The following is a 23,807-nucleotide window of genomic DNA, read 5'->3' on the forward strand; positions in this document are numbered from 1 at the left end:
GAAACATGTCAGATAAAGTGAAATAGTCCGTAACAGTACATGTTTTGTTGTTGTGTTTTGTATATACTTTTCTGGTGTGAATACTCCCTTAGAACAATCTGCAACTCTAATAAATCTCTGCCCTCTCATGACTGTTTGTCCTTAGATATCATTGTTAGTCATTGAATATAAGCCAAATCATTCAATCATTTTATCACTATGCTTTAGGAGAGAGAACATGTTTTAAGTTTCCTTGTGGTATAAAAAAGGGTCAGATATCCTAGATTTATAACATTCATAGTTGTTTTATGTAAGACTAGCACATGGCCTCCCAACATTTAATTGAATAAACGACTGTTTAACAAACTTTGCTGAGCCAAGGCACATGTTTGACATCAAAATTGTGGCCCAACACCTCCCCAAAAAAAATCATATTGATGAATTCACATGGTAATATTATAGCTTGTACTATCTACTGGTAGGAGTTTTCCTTGTTATGCCTTTCACAAAATTTTAGATTTTTAAGTGCGTCCTATGTTAGTAAATATGTGCCACGTTGAATTTGTACAGATTTTATCACTTAATAAGGGGAAATGTAATCTTTAATAAGGGGTTCAATTGGCTGAGGTTGACAGGTATGAAATCTATGATGAGAATGTAACCATACTGTGGTTGCCAAGTGTACTACTCCAGCTATTTCTACTGTATAGGCATGTCTCTAATGTGTATTTGCGGCTACAGTATGTTTCTTTTGCAGGTGCAGAAAGCACCACTTTACATCTGGCTGCCAGCAAGACAGAACAAATTTGAGTTCCGCGGCTACACGGCGGATGAGCGTGCACTCACATTTGAGGTTTGCGCTCTCACTTATGAGGGAGGGTGTGTGGTCGTTTCCCACAGTAATTACGGCGGTGACTCTGTGTGTCTGTCTATGATCTGTGTGGTACCTGTCAGGGGGAAGCCGGCAGAGCACATGCTTTATTCGCCTTGTAATTGCTGCTGCTAATTTACTGTGCAGTGGTCTAATGAGTGGGGAGGGTAAGAGGCTGAGGTTTGTAATGGATGTTAGAGCGATAGAGATACAAAGATAGATTTTATCGTATATATAGAGCGAGGGGGAGGCCCGCAAAGTGTGTATGTGTTCAGTAAGCATGTTAAGACACTTATCTTTATTGTTCTACTAGGGGCAAAGAAAAACTATTTTTCTTTCCATCTCTTCTCTATATACGCACCCCTGTCCCCATTCCAGTGAGCATATTAGACACGCTTTTTGTTATGTTGATTAATGATAAAAGCAAATTCATAAATAATGTAGGATATTTATTCCATTTATTCAGATGCTAATTAGGGCTGGAAGAAGCTACCTCAGAGAGAAATGCCCTTTATTATTATTTTTTCTTTCTTTCTTCATCTATTTCAGTGCAGCTAGATAGGCCAAGTGACTGAGTCTCCTATTAATGCCATTCACTCTTTGAAGCACCAACAGTATCTTGTGATGAGGACACATCCACCCTTCATTTTCCCCTAATGAGGTCGTGATGGAGGCCAGTGATTTTCGGCACATATACACACACAGTTTCTTTTTTTTTTTTTTTAGTCGGTGCACTTTCGATGAACGTTGGATTGACGGGGTCCTCTTTGATTGATGCACCGCGGTCCGTCCACATGTTCTACAGCTCACTCGTTTAATTATGTTTCCTAAGCATCATTAAGTACCATTATTTTCGATCATATTCTAATGAGAGAGGTGGCCGATCGCAGGACAAGCTAATTGGTGATTAATGTTGTGTATCAGTGAAAGATAACGCAAGATTGCTCATTTAATGACACAATGCTGTATTTAAGTGCTGAATATGGGAAAAAGCAAACAAAAGAAAAATCAGGACTTGTATGGATCTTTTACACATCTTCTGCTCATCTCGGCGCTGTCCAAACACATGCCCGCACACACCTTCGACTACTTTGAATTGTTGACCTCTTAGTCGCATAATACACACTTATCGCTGTAATGCTGTAAGACATAACTCAGCTGCTCCTCCTGATTATCCGCTAATAACTAACTCAGTATTGATGCACTGCGTCACAGCCCGAGACTCGTGCACGGGCACAGACACAAACATCTTCATGTGGTATTGATGTGGCGCGCGGCTGTAGGTGTTTCCATTTAAGGTCAGTCGATCGCCTTAAGTATGTAATGTAAGGCGGGGGCGGGTCCGTAAACATGTCAAATTAGCAGTAATGAATGGGCAGGCGCCAGCAGGGGGAAGTGTCAGGGTGCAGGCTCAGGACAATACATTAGCCAGAGTTATCCTAGTGTGGCCATCTCCAACACACGCGGCAGCCCTGCAGAGACATCTTGTAAACCAAAGGGACCCATTCAGCGGTCACACATTCTGCGTTAATGGGGCCGTGTGCCTGATTGGTGTCCCGACGACAAAAGTTCTCTTGACAACAGTGCGTTAGAGTACGGAGGGTTCAAAACAATTAAAGTTAAAAGACTGAGCAATACAATTAGAATGGAGCACAAAAACAAGAGAGCTTCTCCAAGAATTGAGAACATGTTTTCCCCGTTAAATCAATGTGTGGCCAGGGATCGTAAAAGAAGTGACACAATTTCCATTGGTTGGAAACAAAGTGTGCAAATATTCCAGGCAACCAAAATTAATCATAACATTTTCATGTTGTGATGATGATTTTTATATTTAAATATATGGGGTAGATGACAAATCTTATTGAAGCAGAAATGCTTATTGTTAAACTACACAAATCACTAAATAAGAAAGAATGGAAAAGAAACACAGCATTCTTACAAAATCTGTTAAATGTAATTCTAGCAAAAAAAATGCAAAAGTTAATGATCTGGATAACAATAGTATGAGTGTTGCAGTTTCATAATCTTTCATGCAGGAAATATTTGAACACAAATGGTGGAATATGACACCAAAGCAGAGAATGTAACAACTCAAAGGCAAAGGCATAGATTTTTTTTTTATCTTCGGTGAACACCGATTAACTTAACTGAAGCTTATTGGGGAGCTTTAAGCAGCACTATGCAACAAAATGTCTTGTAAATTCATAAAAGAATAAAATGTGACAAGATATATTTTTCTTAGATGTGCAATACACTTTGAATCATTGTTTAAGTATTTCTTTTATTTTTCTACACGTGTTTAACATAATATAGTTTCAATGTAACCAAAATATTAGTTGACAACTATTAGTATTTAGATAACATTTAGGGTGTCTTTTGCAATAATAGGGGTATTTAGGTTACCTCTAGGTACTTTTTGAACAAATAGAGAGTATTCCAATAGACTCTAAAATTATATAATATTTAGGTGTAATGTTTGATTAAAACCAGGAGTTTTTAGATACCTTTTATTCAGTGATCCAGTAGACCAGGGGTGGCCAACTCTGGTCCTCCTGGTCCTCTAGAGGCGCTCTCTGGTCTGTTTTTCATTTACATATCCCTCCTCTACCACACCTGAATCAAAGTATCAACTCATCAGCAAGCTGTCCAGAAGCAGGAAACTAATCCTGGTTATTTGATTCAAGTGTGTTGGTAGAGGGAGACATGACAAAGAGACCGGATTGCGGCTCTCCAGGACCGGAGTTGGCCACCCCTGCAGTAGATTATCAAGTATGTTTTACTTTTAAAGAGTACTTTGATTAGAATTAATTGAAAAACTTTTAAGGTTTAATTCAACACATTTGAGAATATCTAGGTCACTTTTTGCTCATATTTGTGTACATTTAGGAGTAGCTATATCATTTTTAGATAACTTTTATGACTTGTGTTTAGATTTGTGTGACCATATCTTATATGAGTGAGTCGTTATTTCTAATATACTGTGTCTTGACACATGTTTGGATACTTAAAAATGTGCCATTTGTCAATCTATAATAACATAAAGTAAATGTACACAATGCAGTGAAGTATTATAATTGAAGTGATCTGTGTTTTTATAACCAGAGATGTTAGCCATGGATGGCACACTGCCATTTAATCACAAAAGGTCCAGATGGCCCAAATTTGAATGACCAGTTTTTCTGTCACATTTTTTTCCCTCAATAAAATGTGAATGAATTATTTTCAATATTATCAAATCCATTCAAAGCAACTGAAACATGACTACTGTATAATTTCCTTGCTACAGTGCCATAATGTAAACACTCCTGTGTCTTTCCCAGACATAATGGGCAGAACAGGAGTCATGAAGACAGAAACATGTCTGAATATTGTGATTAATGCAGACTTAAACCTCTGAAAATTTCAGAATGATGTATGACACAAGAAATAATGATTAGATGTATACTACTGCACTCTACCATTTGCATTTTAGGACAAGGTGAACAAATCCATTGTCATTCCAACAATAAATGACAAAAGTAAATGAATAAAAGAAAATCATCCCCTCTGTCTGAATTCTCGCCAGTATTTGTCGCTTGCTAGATATAATAAACACACTTATGATATTCCTTACCCTTGCACTTAGCTCAGATAGAAATCAAAGTCACGGCTTCAAAAACCCTTAGCAGGAGGTTGTACCCCCACAAAAAAAAATAAATAAATAAACCCACATTGAGACTATAACTTCCTTGTCTGAGTTAAAAATAAAAAATAAAAATATGACAATTATATGGTGACGAAGGCAGAGAAAGCAAATGGTGTTAGTATTTATTTTTTCTTGTCCACGTTGAAACAGGAAAAGGACCTCTGGTTTAATAAACCATGAATCCTTTCACAGGAGGTTTGTATGTTATTCTTCGGCGAAACAGATATGTGGGGAAGGAACGAGAGAGCGAGGGAAAAGAGTAACAGAAAGCAGCGGGGGTGGAGTGGGGGAGAGATATGTTGCAACCATCTGAATTTTCTTCTCCCTCTCTCCATCGCACACACATCATTTCCAGGCTGTATGTTAGTTTTGGGTTGAAAAGTGAGGGGTGGAAGTCGGGTGGTGTTTCGGGTGGGGGGCGTACACATCCTTCTTGGTCCAGCCTGGGAGCGAACACGCACAAACGAGAAGCAAAAAAAAAAAAAAAAAAAAGATCCACTTGGCATCTGCAAATGATTATAAAGCTCTCTCCTCTCTTCCACTCCACGTTTGACACTTTGACACACCAAAATTGCTCTCTAACATATTCGCCCCGCTATTGGCTCCACCACAACAGTGCATGTGTACAAGTACGGCGTAGAATGGTTGCGTTCTGCATACTTATCCAAAAGGCAGCTCTGATTTGGAGGATTCCTTTGACCCTTGCATCCATAGAGGATATGGTGATAAATAAACATGTACACAAGTGTCTGTGTAAGTTGTCTCTTTGGCCCCCTCACTCCCACTCGCCCCTCGCTCTCCCTCGCCTTCCTGTAACAAAGGTTACATTGATCATGTTTCTAAAAGAGACTCTGTATTTCCACACGGCCCAGGCCTCTGATATGTTTTTCTTGGCAGCTTGGACTTCTACTTTTGTCATTCACTCAGCATATTTTAACAAATTAGAAACATTAGAAACCAGGATCGCCGCGATGTTATGGTTTGGGTTTGAAACGCTTACGGTCCCCACAATTATATTTCAAAACACGGCGGGATTGTTTGACAGCCGAGCGGAATAAAAGCCCTAAAACAACTTTTTCATGAGAAACACATGGAGTTGCAATTAGAACTCGGCGTGATGTGTGTTCGCGCCGGTTCATTTGTTGTCGTGTAAACAGGCGACACGGCGTGCGGGGTGGAGGTCAGGCCACATGTAGGCTCACCTTTTTTAGTACGTGAGTGTGTGTGTAAGGGACAAAGGGACACAGTGCTCCACATAACAACATTACAGATGGCTGTTGTGAGTGGTTGTGACAGTGAAAGCGAGTGAGTTCCCACTCCATACAGATGTACTCTGAGTGACCTTACAAAGTAAAACAGGCCCCCCCTTTGCATCTCCCTCTCACTCTGGCACACACTGTCAATTCTCACTCAGCCCTTGCGGGCCACTAAAACTTGTTTCCTGAGCCAGGAATACATCAAGGGCCAGGAATACATAAGCAGTGAGCCGGGGAGATGCATAGCAAGGGTCCAGGAAAGCAAAACTTGGGCTAAATAAATATTGGACTGAGGGATTAGTAGCTTTTGCCACCTATAAAAGCAAGACAGGTATGCCAGCCTGAGTTAACGACTGCTTGCTGTGACTTTAGCCTCCATTGTTTTACTTTTCTTACATTTCCACACATTTACAGTGTGTGTACTAAAAGGAGGAAAGTAGAAATAACTTCCCTTTTCCTAACAATCGTCTCCTTCCTTTTACTGACATTCAGACTATATAAAATGATTGGCTGGGGAGAGAAGCATAAAAATGGAAAGCATTGGTAATTGATGCTTTTTGGGAACTGGGAGTGAAAGAAAAAAATGTGGCACATACACCATCATATAAAAAGGATATTAAAGTTCTAAATTGGTTGAATTTCTTATGACTATAATTGTATAACTCAATATATTCTTTATTTAACACTGAGTAATACAGTTCAAATTTGATTGAGTCAATGGAACTATTATTGAAATCCATTCATTCACTTTGGTAATGAAGATGCATATTTGTGGTACCATTGGGGCTACATAAATATAGAACAGTAATGACTCATCAAATGACAATGTTTCTCTTTGTTTCTCCTTATTTGTACAATACATGGAGCCATGTTTCAATTTTGAATATTTATGTAAATATAATACGGATCACAATCCTTACAATTCTAAATATGTACAATTTGAAAGTGAAGCAAACACTTATTTGGTGTTTTAAGACTAAGTTTGGTGCCTTTATTCTAGTTTTAGTTTACCATAAAAATCACATGCATGTTTTGAAAACTGTACGTAAAAGTGGAGAGACCCTCTTAGAACGTGAAAATAAATATTAATTCATATCTGTATTTGTTTCATAATATTAATAATTCTCTATTAATGTCATTTGATAGCTTAAGCATATATTTTATTTGCTATTGTTTATTAGAAACCTAGAGGGTGCAAAGTGTATCTTCCAGGGGTTTCATTGACATTTAGGGAAGTTCTGAACTCTTAACTATGAGGATGTCTTAAAATAAACTCTTTAAATATACTCTATGCGTGCTGGTAAATATAAATCTTCTGTAAATATTGACATTTTATGATAAATCACTAATTATTAGTGTTATACGTGCAAATTTAGAACACTGTGGGAGTTATAAAAACTGAGAGAGTGTAGTGTAAGTTAACAAATATGTTGTGGTTGGTTAACGGCATTTTCCACATAAAATGCAGCTGCCAAAGAGTTTTATTATGTTTCCCTTCTAAATGTTTGTTGTCAATCTTGGGAAAATATTAAATAAGATATTAATTTGGAATGGGTTTCATTCAGTCCAAAGAAAAACATTGGTAAACCCCCTTAAGCAATCTAAAGCAACTTTTCTCCCCCCAATGTCTCTTCTTTTTATGCAAAACAAATATATTTCAAGGGCTTCCGTTGTGAAACATTCCTCTCCATTTTCTCTGATGTTCAAGCTGATTTTGATTTTAACATTTGCTTGCTCATTCTTTTTCTGTCCTCCTTTGAGCCAGCTTTTTTTTTTTTCTTTTTCTGGTGGTAGATTGTGAAACAAGAAGAATGTGTTTTATTCTCGTGTGGTCTGACCCGGCACATTTGCTTTCAATTTGATTTGATTTTGCAAAAAAAAAAAAAAAAAAAAAGACGTCCATGGGAGAATGAATGATAGCTGCATGATGGTTCACATGTAAAAACTTGAACCAAGGCCAGGTCATGTAGTCCCAGTTGTACAGAGAGACTTTCTGCTTTATTTCCCTTCCCGTCCACTCCTTTTCTAGTTCTGTCCAAACAAAGTCACCTGGCCATGTATTGTGGGAGATTGTAAAGTTTTCATTGAGCCCATGTGGAAACGATTTAGCCGTAATCTCCAGTAATTGTGACTGTAACACAGAAACAGGCTGGAACACATGGGCCTCCTATTTTTCTTCAGGGTCACGACAGGCTTATCTCAATATTTAGCGTTTTGCCTGATTGAGTTATCATATCACATTTGCTGTTAAGAGCTGAGTGATGTCAACAAATGTAACCAGAGAGCATGAAATGTTGCTTTAAATCAGGTTCCCGTTTGAAGACAGCGCACACAGGCATGTCAGCATGTCCCCAGTGAGTCTTGACTTTTTAAAATGCATGACATTTAAGGCCGCTGCGGAGATGTTCGACTAAAATGCTCTTTAAAAAAAAAAAAAAGCCCCTCACCATTAGTCTGTGACCTATCCTAGATCCCAACCCAGTTTCCCTTACACACTCGCGGGGAGAAAGGGGACACTCTGCTGAGGTGCAAATGGTTTGTCTCCACGCATCAGTGAATCAACATTGCTCGCTCAACGTTCTCTCTTCCCTGCCTGATCCTTCTTGACTCTGTCCATCAAAACTCCACCTTGCTCACCCCTGTCTCTTTTATAGCATTGTTTCCTCCTCACGCTAACAATGGTGTATAGTGGGAAGGGCAAAGGGCCAGCAGAAAAAAAAAGAAGACATGAATAAATGATTGTAATTTAGCTGAAGTGGTCCTAATAAAAACTTGACGCTCAGCGTCCTTGTCACTCGTGGTTAAAATTTGCGATGAGGTTTCCAAGGTTGGGACCTTGATTATTTTAATACAGTAACTGACTTTCAGTTTACATCATTTAAATGTATTAAAACAATACAAAGAGATAACAATGCAACTCCTAAACAAGAAGGTTGAAAAGTTTAAATGCTGCTTTTTATTTTGAAGTGCAGTTTTACTGACTAAAAAGTATTGCATTGTTTTAAAATAACACAAAGAAGTCGGTTACCAATTCATCAAACCTTGGAAAAATGTCAAACTTTTCACATTAAATGTTACATACATTTCTTGTCCAGTTCACATCTGTGGTAACGACTATTGCTGGAGCTTACAGTCATCGGGGACCTTCTCTAGATGTTTTATTACTGTGAATTTTACCGCATCTGTTCCAGTAGTTTTCAGTGCTGCCTGCCATGTTGCAGCATAACAGGTTACTGCACTTAAAGTGTGGAACTCATAATTCAGAATTTCCAGTACATAATGAAAATGAGTGATGTAGAAGTGGCGTTATCAATGAAAGATAGTATAAATGGGTGCAATGATTTTAACATGAATAAATGCAATCTGCGTAAATTGTGACAAACAATATAATAAAATGCTATCATAAACCAATTGCAGTGCTTAAATACTTGAGGTCACTGCTCATCATCAATGCTTTCCAGTTTTTGGTGAGTCTGCAGCCCACACACACACACACACACACACACACACACACACACACACACACACACACACACACCCACACACACACACACACACACACACACCCACACACACACACACACACACACTAACTCACATCCTGATGAATGAGTAATCTGGTTGCATAGCATGCAGTCACCCTTGTCCATGTTTGATAATGACACTTTTGATTCCTCCATTCCGGCTCTGTGGAGAATGACGGGGACATGGAGCTGGAAGCCATGAAGTTATCATATAAAGCACATCAAGTGAGAAGCCACAAAGCCTACAAGTGATTAAAACCCGTCAACTCAGGGTTACTTCATCACAATCATTAGTCTTTTCTTGTCCTACCTTCTGGCTGTAAAAACCCACAGAGTCTTACCCCTCCCTGTGTGTTAATAATATTCACTCTGCCTCTGATACATTAGCCAGTGAATGATAGGGCAAAGCCCCGGCCTAATTGCTTTCTTCTTGTAAAGTCTCAATTCATTTTTGCTGAGGAGACACGCCAATGTGTGCCTACGCGCACACTCACAATCTTACGCGCACTTACACTGACACACACGTCGCCCCACCTTCCACCACTGCTGTTTTATGATGGATGGGGCTGAGAATGCATGGGAGGATGGGGGGTCGGGGAGTGGGGGGCTAAGAAGACTGCACATGTGCATGTACTGCATGTGTGTGTGTGTGTGTTGGCTGGAAAAAGAAAAAGAGAAGGAAGCTGAGCAGAGGAGCTCTGATTAACGACACAGAGAAGGGGTCCCAGAGGAGCGTGGTGGTGGGGGGTGGGCAAAACTATCTAGGGCCAGTTGAGAGAGAGCGAAAGAGAGAAAGAGGTAGGAAAGGAGAAGATGGGAGGGAATCTGTTTTCTTTTCATCTGTTTCATTAAGGGAATTCACAGTTGCATGAAACTTGGCGTATCCATCATTCCATTCATCATTCGGTTAGCCGTATCCTACCGTTCTCTATTTATTGCACACGTACACACGTCTGATTAACTCTTCTACCCTCCCTTCTGATTGGCCTGAGACTTGTGTCCATAGTTTTGTCAGTAGAGGCAAGAGTGTTGCCAAAGCGTGGGCCATCACCTCTCCCTGATTGCGCATGAGAGTAAAGGTAATGGAGCTGTAATAGCACCTTAAGTACCCTGCTATCACTGACACCGCCGGTATAGCATTACCCTGTTAGTCTAGATGTGCGAATGAGGGGATGTGGGAATTGGCATATATCCATGTGTACATCCATGTGTTTTTTTTTTGCGTGAGTAGCCAATCAGAGAAGAGGTTCTGTATGTGTGTGTGAGTGTGCGTGTTTGTGCTCGAAGACATTTGACGGAGATTTGTTTTGTTTTCCCAGCGGGTCATTTGAGCGGTGGCGATCAAAGAGAAAGATGGAGGTTAACTGACCAGACCTGTGAAGCTTCACAGTGGGACCTGTGGGACTCGTCTCTGTTAGCCCAGGTAGCAATCATCTGATACACACGCACAATCAGCACAGAGAGTGAGGGTGAGCCATGGGAATTTGAAGATCGGTAAGGTCTAAACTAACTTTGTCATTTCACTCATGAAGCCGCGGCCCTTTCACACCAGTTTTCGCAACCAGCGAAAAATAGATTTACTCCAACTCCTGCTTCGATTCTGTCACAAAACATTCAAAAGTCCAATAAAGTAAGTGTGAGTTAGGTTTTGAAGGTCCCCGGAGGAAGGGAATGACTAGTATAGGGCTAGAAAGTTAGATGATATTCTGGTTTATATATCTCAAAGTAACAACATACACGCCTCAGGACTGAATGGAGCATTTCTGCTGGAATTTATCAAAAACAATGTATGAGAAAAGAAATCCGTGCATGAGCTTAAGGGGCGTGTGCGTGTATTTGGGTGGAGTGGGGGGTGTTATGTGAGGAAAATCAATGAGAGATAAGCATCAGAGCCAGCTGCTCTGGTGGAGAGAGACAGCAAACACCAGTTTGAATTTTTTTGGAATACGACATTGATGAATTGTTTATTCAACAGGTCAAAGCTTTGTAAAAGATTTTATAGAATTATCTGTCATACAAAGCATTTTTAAATAGTCAAACTGGCGAAACAAATATCTACATTAAATATTTAAATAGAGCTGAATTAGTACAAAAACATATTATTTACAGTTTATGCTTTGTTGCATTCTGTACATGTAATACTACGTCAATTTACTTCAACACGAAAACAATATCTTTATGGCGTTCTCTTAAGAAGAACATTTTAATTATTTTAATTAATATTTCTCGTGTTGATTTTGTATTGCATCATATTTGTATGATACGATGTTGAATGGATAAAATTATTGAAAAGGCTACAACACCAGTTGAGAAAAATATTTTGTAAAAGCAAAACTATCAGGCCGTGTATTTTACACCATATTGTGAAATATTTACACTAAAAAGATACCTAAAGATACATAAATAAGCCATACCACACGGTAGGCTGCAGGTTTCAAAGTGGGTTTAATAGTGACATATAATCTTAAAATTAAAGCAAATACATCTAATTGGATCACTGAAAAAAGAATATTTTACAATACCCTATGTTGTATTGTATTTATTAACTCATACGGTGAGTTTCATTGACATACTAGATTTTACTGTAATAAAATACATGCCAGCATGGATTGTAAATTCTATGGCTTCATATTGGTTGAGCGTCTTATTAGAAGAAACATGTATATAACAAAAGACGCATGCTTGAAAATATGATTCTACAAGAGAGTGATCATAAAAATCTCTTGTGTAGACATAACGTACACAAACAGTACAGCACCCTTGCAGGATAATTGTTGTTTTGTGCTTGTATACACACATGGCGTTCACAGTCTACTCCCCATGGGAGGGAGCTCATTGTAGAGGTCACATGCTGAGTGCTCGTCACTCTGCCAAAGACCTTTGGGAAGGTGTGAATAAAAAGCAAAACAAAAAAAATATGATAAGGGTGTGCAATCCAACAGATGATTGTGGTAATTTCATGAATGTAGCCACAAGAACCAGATGGTGCTCTTTCCTATCATCACTAATAGGCCTTTAAAAAAATAGATATAGTTTTAACATGCAACAGTACTATTTCAGCAACCATTTTCATCTATCTTGCAGCATTCTTTGCAGGTATTTAAGGGAAAAAAAGGTAAGTTTAAGATTTACTTTGATTTATCGTGCCCATTATGTTGGGAACAAATTTAGCTGCAATTTCAACAACTGATGCACGCCAAAGAGAATTTTGCTTGATCAATTGATTGTATATTTCTATAATGTAATCACGGAGAGAAACTTAAATAAAAAACAGTATTTCTAAGAAGTGGCCACCTGACAAGAGGGGAAGGAAATCTATCAATGTTGCACTATTTTAGCTAACAAAATGTTTTTAAAATACCCTTTTTGTCATGTCTTCCATACCCATTACCACATGCACCTGTCTCGTGTCTATTAGTGTGAATGTACATGGTATAATTGACATCCCAAAATGCCTATGCTCATAAACTGTCACTTTTTCTATTTAAACACCACTTTCTCCTCTATCACCATTCAAAAAAATCCAATTGCATACTTATATACTAACATATACTTAAACAATGTACTATAGAAAACTAATACCAACATTTTTCAATTAAACTTTATTACAATGTCTATTTGTTTATATTAACCTAACGTGTTGACAAACGAATGAGAACACAATGCTCATGATATCAAAATAAAGCATGACAGCTTGACCATAGCAAACATTTTAGTCACTGTAAGTTTAAGTAGAAAACATATTTAGATCACCAACAAGTATCTTTTACTCTTAAGTTAAATTTGATACCATGTTATTAAGAGACAGGCTGTATGAGAAAAGGTTATAGTTCGTGTGTGTGTGTGTGTATGTGTGTGTGTGTGAAGGGCGGGATGCCGCTGCTGGGTAACATCTCTCTCAGGGTGGCTTTGCTCCATCACCACCCCACTTCCACATGCACACCCACACTCCATCAGCACCCGCTCAAGCCTCATCAGTCGCAACGGAGCACATGTGGCCAGAGTATTCTAAACAAAGCTTTATAAAGAGCTCAGCTAAGACGGTCCAATGTGACAGTCAGGATACTAATGATGTCTAGAGACTGTTAAATACACCAATGACAGAGCAACAGCCTAAATGCCATGCACACAAACACCTCACACACAAACACACACACACATATATGTATTTTATTTGGGCCGACACAGCCAAACTCTCACAATCACTCTGGAGGGGTGAAACACATGACCGCTGGGACAAACACATACACACCTTGTGCCCAAGGGCATCTGTCCGCAGCCTAAGAGCTCCCAACTGTTGAAAAAAAAACAGCTCAATTAGCTCAGTGGAGGAACTAGCGAAATACATCCATAGACACATACACCGCCTACACACACTCAGAAGTGCATTGATCCTTCCCGAGTCTGGGGCTCTAATTGGTGTGTAGATGATACTGTGAGAGTGTGGGATCCTTCAGGCAAACAGAATGACTTCCACTTCTTTATTTCTCATTTAAAGTTGAAATACACCCACAAATTTTCCCAGTCACACTTGTACCTCCCTGATTTTCCTTTGGAGAATCTTATCTGATGTCTCTGGGTTTAATCATTTTTCTGCATAAAGCACACACACACACACACACACACACACACACACACACACACACACACACACACACACAGAAGATCCTTAAAATCTGGAACCTTGCGGTGACATAAATATCTAATAGCTTGATAACTTTGCTGAAGAGAAGTGGAAAAAGCTCCAGATTCCTAATAAGCCTATGTCCATTGCTCTCAGTGAGTTCAAATATACACACACAACCTCACGCACATACTGGATAAGTGCGAGTTGTTAGAAGCTCTTATCGAGAGCAAATGGAGTCGAGTTATTTCCACAAAGGGTCTCAGCGGGTCTTGTGGATCTCGACTCTCGCCGACTGGGAGCGATTTAGAGAAAGGCACACTGGTATATTAGTAACTGAAGACGTCTGGGGACAAAACGGCTCTCTAAAATCCTACGCCTGCACTGTGACCTCTACTGGGACGAAGATGCGTTCTCCATCCTCTTTTTTTCTTCTACTGACCACCAACTTTCTTTTTTTTTTTTCTCCTTGCCTTTTTTGGGCCTTTTTTCCATTCCCAGTCATTTCTCTTCTACCTTTTGTTCCTCTTTTCACTCAGTTGCACTCACATTCTAGCCTATTTTCCACATTTCTCTCACTACACTTCTCCCTCCTACATCCATCCCATCTCTCCATCCCCCCTCCCTCGTTGGCCCCAGGGACGGACTGCTGATAGACTGTGTACACCAGCTGCCCAGGGGCTATTTTTAAGGAGCATTTGTCCTTCTCCTTTCCTCTGGAGACTGACTCAACCCAGCAACATCTCGACCGTGCACACTCATAGGCACACACACAAACACACATAGGCATTAACACATGCGCTCATTAGCCCATGAGCATGCATGCCCCACACTTTTTTTTTTCTCACAGACACACACTCCGTCCAAGGGCATTTTGGAAATGTGGGGGGCAGCTTGTAGGACCACAGCCCACTGCTTAACTGCACAGGAGCCCTGGCGCTCCCTACTCGGCCTCACAGGGCTCATAAAGTCACCCTCCCTCCTCCCAGGTAGCAGGCTAATACTCTCCCTTGTTGTAGCGATGCTTTACGATCGTTTGTAAAACAATACTGTAAAACACTGTTGCAAAGTATTGCGTCAGACCGCTTTTCTCTCTAAAGCCGCAGCAGCCAAAAGGGACTCTTCAATATCGCATACAGGAAGTGATAAGTTCCCAGTGTTTTTTAGTTTTGTTTCAAATATGCTCGTACTTCAACATATCAAGACATCAAACATGCTGTTGTGGAAAAATGATAAATAATTCTGTTTGTTTTGAGCAAATAATGTTGAAATGTGACGAAAAACAAAATCAATTTTCCACATTTAACCTTGAAAGCGATTATAGGGGGAATTTGTTAACAAGCTTCTCAAATTAAATTCAAAGTATCAAAATGTGGGGTGCGTCTGTTCAACTGCCGCTGCTGCTCAAAGCACATATAAGGCATAAAATGAATCCTAAAACAACTGCTCCGGCAACCTCGTTAAGGCATTATTTACTTTCATCGTTAGCCAAGGAAGAGGACACTAAAAATCTGTCAGCAGCCTGAAACGCCTGCTCAAGTGTCTGAGCGCTGCTTAATTGTGCCATTTATCAGCCAAAAAAGCCTACACACTCATAAATAAACACAAAGCCTGTGCAAAGGAATTATAAAAATGTCAGGGCTAATCCACAAGTGAGGCCAGCGCTGATGCATATTAAGCGATTTAGTCAGTGAAGAAGTGAAGCAAAAAAATATGATGGTTAATTTAAGAGTCATTAAAATTGCATGAATGTGCATTGCGCTTGCTTGGAGTGGGATTTTCTCTGATCGCTAGAGAAGAGGGAGAAAGAGCAATACAAGCTGCCACACATAGTAGGCTATAAGCTCACTGATTGATCACAACAGAGCCCAGCAAGCTTGAGAAGGAGTTCAAATCGATGCTTCGGATAGTGTGGAGCTAATGTATGTGACACCTATGTGTGCGGTGTGTGTGTCATATTTGGTCCGTGCACGTTTACATCCTTGTGTGCTTCATGCATATTGAAGTGCATATGTCTGTGGGTCTCCCTCGTTTGAGGAGAGACAATGTTGTACATTCCACAGGGGAACACAATCATTACCCAGGCAGGAACCCAAGCCTGGAGGCCACGGCTCTACATGTCGCGTGAATAGATCGAGCTACTTTCTCTCCCAGGATGTGCCGTGAACACACAGTCCACTATTACCAGTGGCCTCCAGGTCAAAACAAACTGTCACCTCATTTCAATTGGGGGTAAACAAAAAAAACTAAGTTATCCCACCATGGCAGTTTGGCAGTGATGAATTGAACTTTACTTCATGCACAAACTGTATCAGTCCATCAATTATACTTATATTAGGACCCAGAACTCGTTGAGGGTGTTTCTTCGCCGGGGTGACATTTGCAGGAGACAGTTTAGTTCAAACTAAAGTTTCCTAACTGGCCTCTGAGGGCCCAACTGGCTCAGAAGCTCTCTGCTGCTCTCTGTTGGTGATGACTATTTACCATTGATGGCAGGCAGGTAGCAACCAACATATGGCAGCTGTCTGTCTCACAAAATAACAGGTGTGTGTGAGCAATTCCTCTCTTTCCCACCATTCCCCTTCACTTTTGTCAATTTTCCCCGCTGGCATAAAGCAGACAAAGTATGGCTGGGTTAATTTCCCCTGTTGATCTCACGCACACGCACCAATACACACAAACACAAACACATCGTTAGCATGGCCCACAGGAAACTATTGTTCCATCATAATGGATGGCAATCAGAGGTGATGCCAGATGTCACCTACCTGATGCTCTGTTTGCTTATCACACTTAGCATCCCATGTGGGCTTGTGATGTATCAGCACATACACACCACACCATAGCATGCTGAGGTTTTAGACTTTAATCTATATTAGAATAAAGTTGTCCACGTACATAAATGATTTTGTACCATTTGAGTATTTTTATGTTCATCGTTAAACCAGTAGTTTGTTTTAACATGTTGGCCTCAGCTAAATGTATGGCTTGTACAAGTATATGCTCATTTGAGCAATGTAAAAAGAACAAATAAGACTTTTGCACCACACTGTAAATTTTGTAAGTAATATCGTTATTTCTCTTGTTCTCTCGCTACTAAATTAAGCATGACATATCTAGGTTGCGATAACCCTGTACAAGGAATAATGCCACTATAAAGCACTGATTACACAAATCTGCACACACACACGAACACACACACTCACCAACCTTAATAAACACAAAAATACGTCTTTAATAACCTCCGTCTGTGCAAGGAATGTTCTCCCATTGCTTCATGCATCCTTGATACTACCTCATTCAGTCATTTTAAACATATTTCTCTTGGTCCAGATTCCTTTCAGATTTATTGTTACTGTGTTTCCAGAGCTTGAAGCCATAAAAATTGTTCCAGTGTGCACAAAGTATATGACACAACACAGTTGTGATTTTGATTGACACCACTGGTAGGGTCTAAAAAAATATGAATATTTACACTATTAGTATTAGTCATAGTCAAAATTCCAGTCACATCACATACATATGCTTAAACCACCCTTGATCTATAAACAGACTGAAAAGGGAGGGCCTTGATTGGCTGAGGGAATGATTGACAGTTGAACGAGTGGAACCTTTGAATGTAAAACTCAAAGGAAAGATGGGAAGCGTGTTTGTGCAGGTCCCAAGGGGGGAAATGCCTGGGTTTTACACACGTGCACAGAAGCCCGCACGCACACGCGCGAACACTCACGCACACACACACACACACACACACACACACACACACACACACACACACACACACACACACACACACACACACACGCACGTAGTCTTGCTCTACTTTGAGCTATGCTCCACTTGAAAGCATCAATGCTCCTCGTTGTTTGAGACTAGCTGAGTGTTGCACTGCAAAGGAACGTACAGGTCTTTATTTTATTGTAGGTGGACAGGTGTGTGACGAAATCCAAACAGGTAACATGGTGTCTATCCATCATGGCCACTCTTTCACTATTCTCCACCAATCTTCATTCTTTCTGATGCTGCCTTCTTTCTTATTTCAATCTCCTCTTTGTTGTTTATTTCTCTCATCCCTAGAGATAGAAATGAATGTGTTTCATTCACAATCGTAGGCTTCAGGTAAAGCCAAGAATGGCACATTATTTTCCATTCAATTTTCTATCAGAATCATGTTTTCTCCATTAGTCACACACTGGGGCCTCGTTAATATTTTATCCTCACATGCAAACATACTAAAAGTAATACATAGTCAAATTACGATTAAAATAACCAAATGACGCTGTGCTACAACTGTACAAGTTGACAATTGTGAAGGCACTGTGCCCTTGACTATCCCCCTGCTGAAAGTAAGTCTTAGCCAATTAACAGTGTCTTCCACTAGGTCTACGTGCACATACACAAACACCCATGCCTGCGTACACACACACACCCAAATCCTCACAGCTCATGGGACTAAACCTCATTAACTGCTCTGAGACAGACACTCGCTCTTTAATCAATCCTTTTCTAAGACGCACGCACATGGAGGAGAACCATGACAATACAACACAAACACATACACACACACACACGAACATTTGGAGAGGTATAGTATCTGCGTTCACACACCAATTTCCCAGAGAGAAAAACATGGTCATTTGCCAGGGTGATTCAACTCTAAAACACCCTAATTACATCGACAAAGCCACTTTGTTTTGGTGCAGGATAAAATGTGAATGATTTAGCATATTATTATTATGCCTCTAAAATATTAACCAACCTCCAGGGAATTGATCTGCTCTTTTAAATATATGCAAATGATTTTATTTTGGTTTGTTTCCAGTGACTTTTGTGAATTGTGTTTGGATAATTAAATGAGTGCATGCAGATGTAGAATGGAAAGCAGGGCCTGCGCAATGATCATCCAGATTAGCATACAAATTAGGAATGGCGTACCTCTACTGATTATTGACTAACTTTTGTTTTCACTTCAACCTTGACCTATTTGAAACATCCACCAAGTGTCTGGCCTTAGAGTGGAAGTGTAAATGTTAGCTTTTAATTGATAAGATGTACTTCATTAACACTTTATCTGGTCTATGGATTTTTTTGAAATTGTGACTGTCCCCTTTTGCAGTTTGTAAATGTTACAGGACATCTACAATTGTAATTCTCCAATTTATTATGCACATGAATTATTCTAGTTGAATCATGACAGCCACAATTTTTCTCAATTTACTTCAATGATTGCCATGTCAGTGGTTTTGCCTTTAAACATTTTTTCTTATTGGGGGTGTGGTTTTATTACTATAATAATTGTCGACTGTAAACCTCTTCAAGATTGGGGGGGTGTTGGAGCCTATCTGAAACGAGATGACACATTTACACCTCGAGGCAATTAGAGTTTTCAATTAACCTAACATGCCTCTTTTTGAACCGTGGCAGGAAATTAGGGTATATGAGCAGAAAACCACCACAAGCAAGGGAAAAGATGGAAATTCAAAAGCCTCATACAATGCAGTTTTAAATCCGTAATCTTTCAGTATGTCTGACAGTTGCAATTTCATGTTATGACTCAAATCTAAACTTCTTTTTGGCAGGTGAGCAAATTTAATTTTAATAGAATTGCATTTGAAAGGACATATTTGGGCAAAATGTAAATGGTAAATATTAAATACCATTTTGAATCACAATTGTGGACAGCTCTTCAGCTAATTGGGTTTACCTATTACTTGTATTATAATTTGCCGACAGAAGCATGAGAATATTTGGGTATATCATATGCCCAAACGTATTTATGCTAAAATGACAACAAAGGAAAATGAAGGACTACAACACAACAAAGCTTCAAGGGTACAAAAACGCTGTAATTCTGCCAGGCAAAAAAATGTTTCGAGTTTTTGGGTTTTTTTTTTTGCAATATAAGCCCTTTTTCTATGTATTGACCCCTTCTGATTATGAAATAATCTAATGACTATTAATTTGCAAATGCTGTGTGAAATTCTCCAATTTCAGAATTGCTGGTCTAAATATTGTCAACTCCAAAACGAGCCCATTGCTGTAAAATGACAAGCGAAGCAACTTTCGCCCTTCTTCCACACATTACTGTATTAGTCGTGATGTTTTTTCTTTGAATATTTAAAAAAATGGTAAAGTGTCTTGTGCAACGTTCGCAAAGTTGTAAAAAAAAGAAAGAAGAACAAAAAAAACTTGGATTCACCCCATAACTACCAGATGTCAATACAATTTACAACTACTTGTTTCCCGAATTTGGGTCTCTCCGGCATGTCTGCCTTCTTTCTGAAGATCTATATGTTCTAAACATAAAATTCTTAAGAAACAATATAAATGTTTTCCAGATGATCTGTTATTTTACTATATTGCTTTGAATATCGATGTACTTTTCCTATCATTAGCACTGTACACTCTAGATTCATTTGTATTGCTTCTATGCCCTCTAAAATCCAGTGCTTGGTTGTATTTCTCCCATTGCCTCAGGTCCTTTTTCGACACCTCTGCCATAGTAATGGACCAATCAGAGACACTGTCCTTGAGAATCTTACTTTGGCTCATTTTCATACCCCCTTTGCTCTTGCTCAGATTTATAACCTTTATTCCTTACAGCTCCAGATGTTTTGTTCTGCTTTTTACTCTTGTGTAATTGCTAATTCAATCTGGTAGTAAAGGAACAGATGCTTGCTGGATTTGAGCATACCTGTGTGGCTTCCTATGCGTTGAAGGAAAAAGGATTTAGTGCAAAAGCACGACTCGTAAATATAACTTTTTAACATTACAAGTAGCTCATTTCCTCATGTTGGATGAAACACAAATCTGCACAGGTATCAGCTTCCATTACGCAAGGCATGAGTGCCCCTTTTAAATCACAGTTGCTTAGCTTTTTTCAGTTCACTTCTGGCAGCTGACTTTGGAAGACTTAACTGCCGTGGGAGCCTTTCCCTGCACTTTTTTTTTTATTATTATCAGCTCTCATCCTTTTTCTCACAAGAGAAAGTGGCAGTCAAGTCTAGTATAAAGAGAAAAATAAACAGAATGGTTATCCACAGGAATGGGAATGCTGCTTTTGTCCCATTAGGAACATCTGTGTGTGTGGTTTAAGATCACAGCAGGATGCGTGTGTGACTTTGAGGATGTCACAATTGGACTCATGAAATACTTGCATACTCAGATTTGCTCTGTGTAGTTGAGTGCATATCCATGTGAAGCATAGAAATATTTACAAGCTTAACACAAACAATGGGCCCGTACACACACACATTTTCTCTCTCTCTTACACACACACACACACACACACACACACACACACACACACACACACACAAGAACCCACACCACAGTGGACCTGTCATGTGTCATGGAGACAGGGGTCAGATACTGCTTGATGTGTGCGTGGGTTGTATCGCTTGGGAAAAGGACTAGAAGATCTAACTGCGGCTGCAAGGGGGCCAACAAAAACAGCACCGAATATAAAGTGGGGAAAGAACACTCACATGGACAAAAGGGAAGTAGAGGCTGGTAAAATGATCGCAGAGAAAATGAGTTCTTAAATTAGAGCTAATGTGGTATTAACAATCAAGCATGTTGGGAAATGTTAAAGAAGAATTATGTCAAAAGTTTACATTTTTTTTGAGGTGAGGTATGATTTGTGCAAGGTTTGAAGCACGTTCACAGTCAATGCTTTAAACCTGAAAGAGGATGAAGGAATGGGTAGGAAGTGTTGTGTTTGTTGAAAGATTGTGTTGACTGTATTGTTGTTTTTGTTTATCTAATGCCACATGCTCTACACGTGTATGTACATTTTGGGGGATATTGTATGTTTTGTAAAAGTCACATAATTTTTACTTGACTTTATGATAAAATAAGTTTGCATTTGTAAACATATAGCTAGAACTTTTAATTATAACTTTCATTTATAGTAACAGTGCTGCATTTGAATATACTTACAGAAAAACAGCAGACTACAGTGGTTTTGCTAAGGGAATTCAGCTCAATTTTAGAAAAGTCAGTGTGCCCTCTAGCTGCGAGTTCTATAAATTACGTGTATGCAATCTATTTTCTTTTCTTTGAATTGGTTCATTTAGACAATTTGTTCCTAGCAAAAATGCTGTGCTATATGAGAGGAGTGTGAAATAGTATTTTATTCATTTATTTATTTTATCAAATGCAAAACTGTAAGTCCAATATTGTTTGGTACCAAAACAATTAAGATTGTTGTATCACAAGCATCCACGGCCTCCACACATCAGCGTACAGATTTCTGATCTTTCTGGACACATGGGCTTTTCAATCAAATGTTTGATTGAATACTTTGCTCTCCTCAGCATTCACACAGTCTAAAAAACACACACATTGTTGACAGAGAGTGTCTCGGCAACATCATTTACCACTTAGGCCCTTCCCAGAGGGGCACGCCATGCCTAATGCGTGGCAGATAGCTTGATAGCTCTGGCTTGTGTCGAGAAGTGCACGTCAATCAACAGCTCGTGTCAACGTCACAGAGGCAAAGTGTTCCTGAAAGATCTTTTTACTGAGTGCCTTTCTATCCATCGTCTAATACACATTCACACATGCACAATCACACACGGCCATTTCCATCTCAGCAATCACTTCACCTAGAGTTCTGCTCTTTGGACGTGTAACAGTAATTGAGGTTGCTCCCTTGGGTGCAGTGCATTCTGGGCCGTTAAGTGCTGTTTCTTGTTGTTCTTCTTCTCTCCTAAGGTTTGTATTTTGGCTATTGTGTAGTTTCCTCTTGCCCTCCTATGGAAGTTCTAATTCACGGACCAATCTGGACGTATCATTAGAACATCCTGTTGAATGGCGGCCTTCCGTCCCAGTGCTCTATTAATCAATAGGACAAAAAGCCTTTAGATGTTTTTTTTCTAATACACGCGCAAGTCACCAGAGAATTGAATGTGTATTTAAAAACATGACCAAACCACTACTGCTATTTCTTTAATTCTTTTTTTGTTTTCGTGAACTGCTTTTTACATCCAAACTGACACTCAAGTCAGTCAAGTGTTCACATGCCACAATGACCTCGCTGCCCGCCACATCAGGCCCGGCTTCAGTGAGCCCCCCGTGACCTTTGTGTGCGTTGATGACGTCGTCCGTCCAGAAGAGGGAGTGATTGATCTGGATTGACACAAACAGCCAGTGCCCTAGCTGGCCTGTCACACAGCATCACTGGGTCATTTCATGCCTGAATGCCAGATGAGGAGGGAGTGACAGAGCACAGACAGAATGACCTGCTCACTTTCATGTGGTTGGAGCACATTTGGACACAAATGACAGGTTTTGGTTTCACCAGGAGCGTGAGAAGTTTGTCGAGATGCTACAAGAATATTACATGGAAAACTATTCAATTCAGTGCGGACCCCCAACAAAGCCACACTCTTCAAACTGTATGTTGTGGCATCCGGTTCTAGACAACCTCATTTTAATGAGTCCACTTGAATAAATGATCCCAATAAGCTAATTAATAATTCTCACCTTAAACCTCATTTCCACCATCATATAATATGCAGTTGCTCATAAAGTGTGAATATATTGTATGTCTTATCTGTTATACTGGAGCCAACCAAATGTAGAGCATGAATTAATTCAGCTTGACTAATGAGACCATAATGTAATCATTGCACATAGCCAAACGTAATTACCAATGCATAGGAATAAATCAAGATTGCAGCATTAAAAACTTTATGCGTTACAGTGTGGATAAAATATAACAGTTGGTGAGACAAACTAACAGTAAAGACATTAATTGGGACTGGGTTTCTTGGCAGTGGTACAGTTTACTTTAGGTACTCTATGTAAGCTAAATGTTTTTTTAGTACTATCATAGTATGTCTATATAGACTGAAGAGAAAAT

The 23,807-nt window shown here is 39.5% G+C and overlaps 1 long non-coding RNA gene across 1 annotated transcript; it reads left to right on the forward strand.

The window, feature by feature from the left end:
* Window positions 1-19,282: 19,282 nt before the first annotated feature.
* On the forward strand, window positions 19,283-23,670 carry LOC144207801 (uncharacterized). The gene is made up of 2 exons (XR_013328795.1): window positions 19,283-19,518; window positions 22,947-23,670. It is a non-coding gene; the product is annotated as an uncharacterized LOC144207801 (long non-coding RNA).
* The last annotated feature ends 137 nt before the right edge of the window (window positions 23,671-23,807 follow it).

This window comes from Stigmatopora nigra, chromosome 14, assembly GCF_051989575.1.
Source record: "Stigmatopora nigra isolate UIUO_SnigA chromosome 14, RoL_Snig_1.1, whole genome shotgun sequence".
NCBI classification, from domain to species: domain Eukaryota; kingdom Metazoa; phylum Chordata; class Actinopteri; order Syngnathiformes; family Syngnathidae; genus Stigmatopora; species Stigmatopora nigra.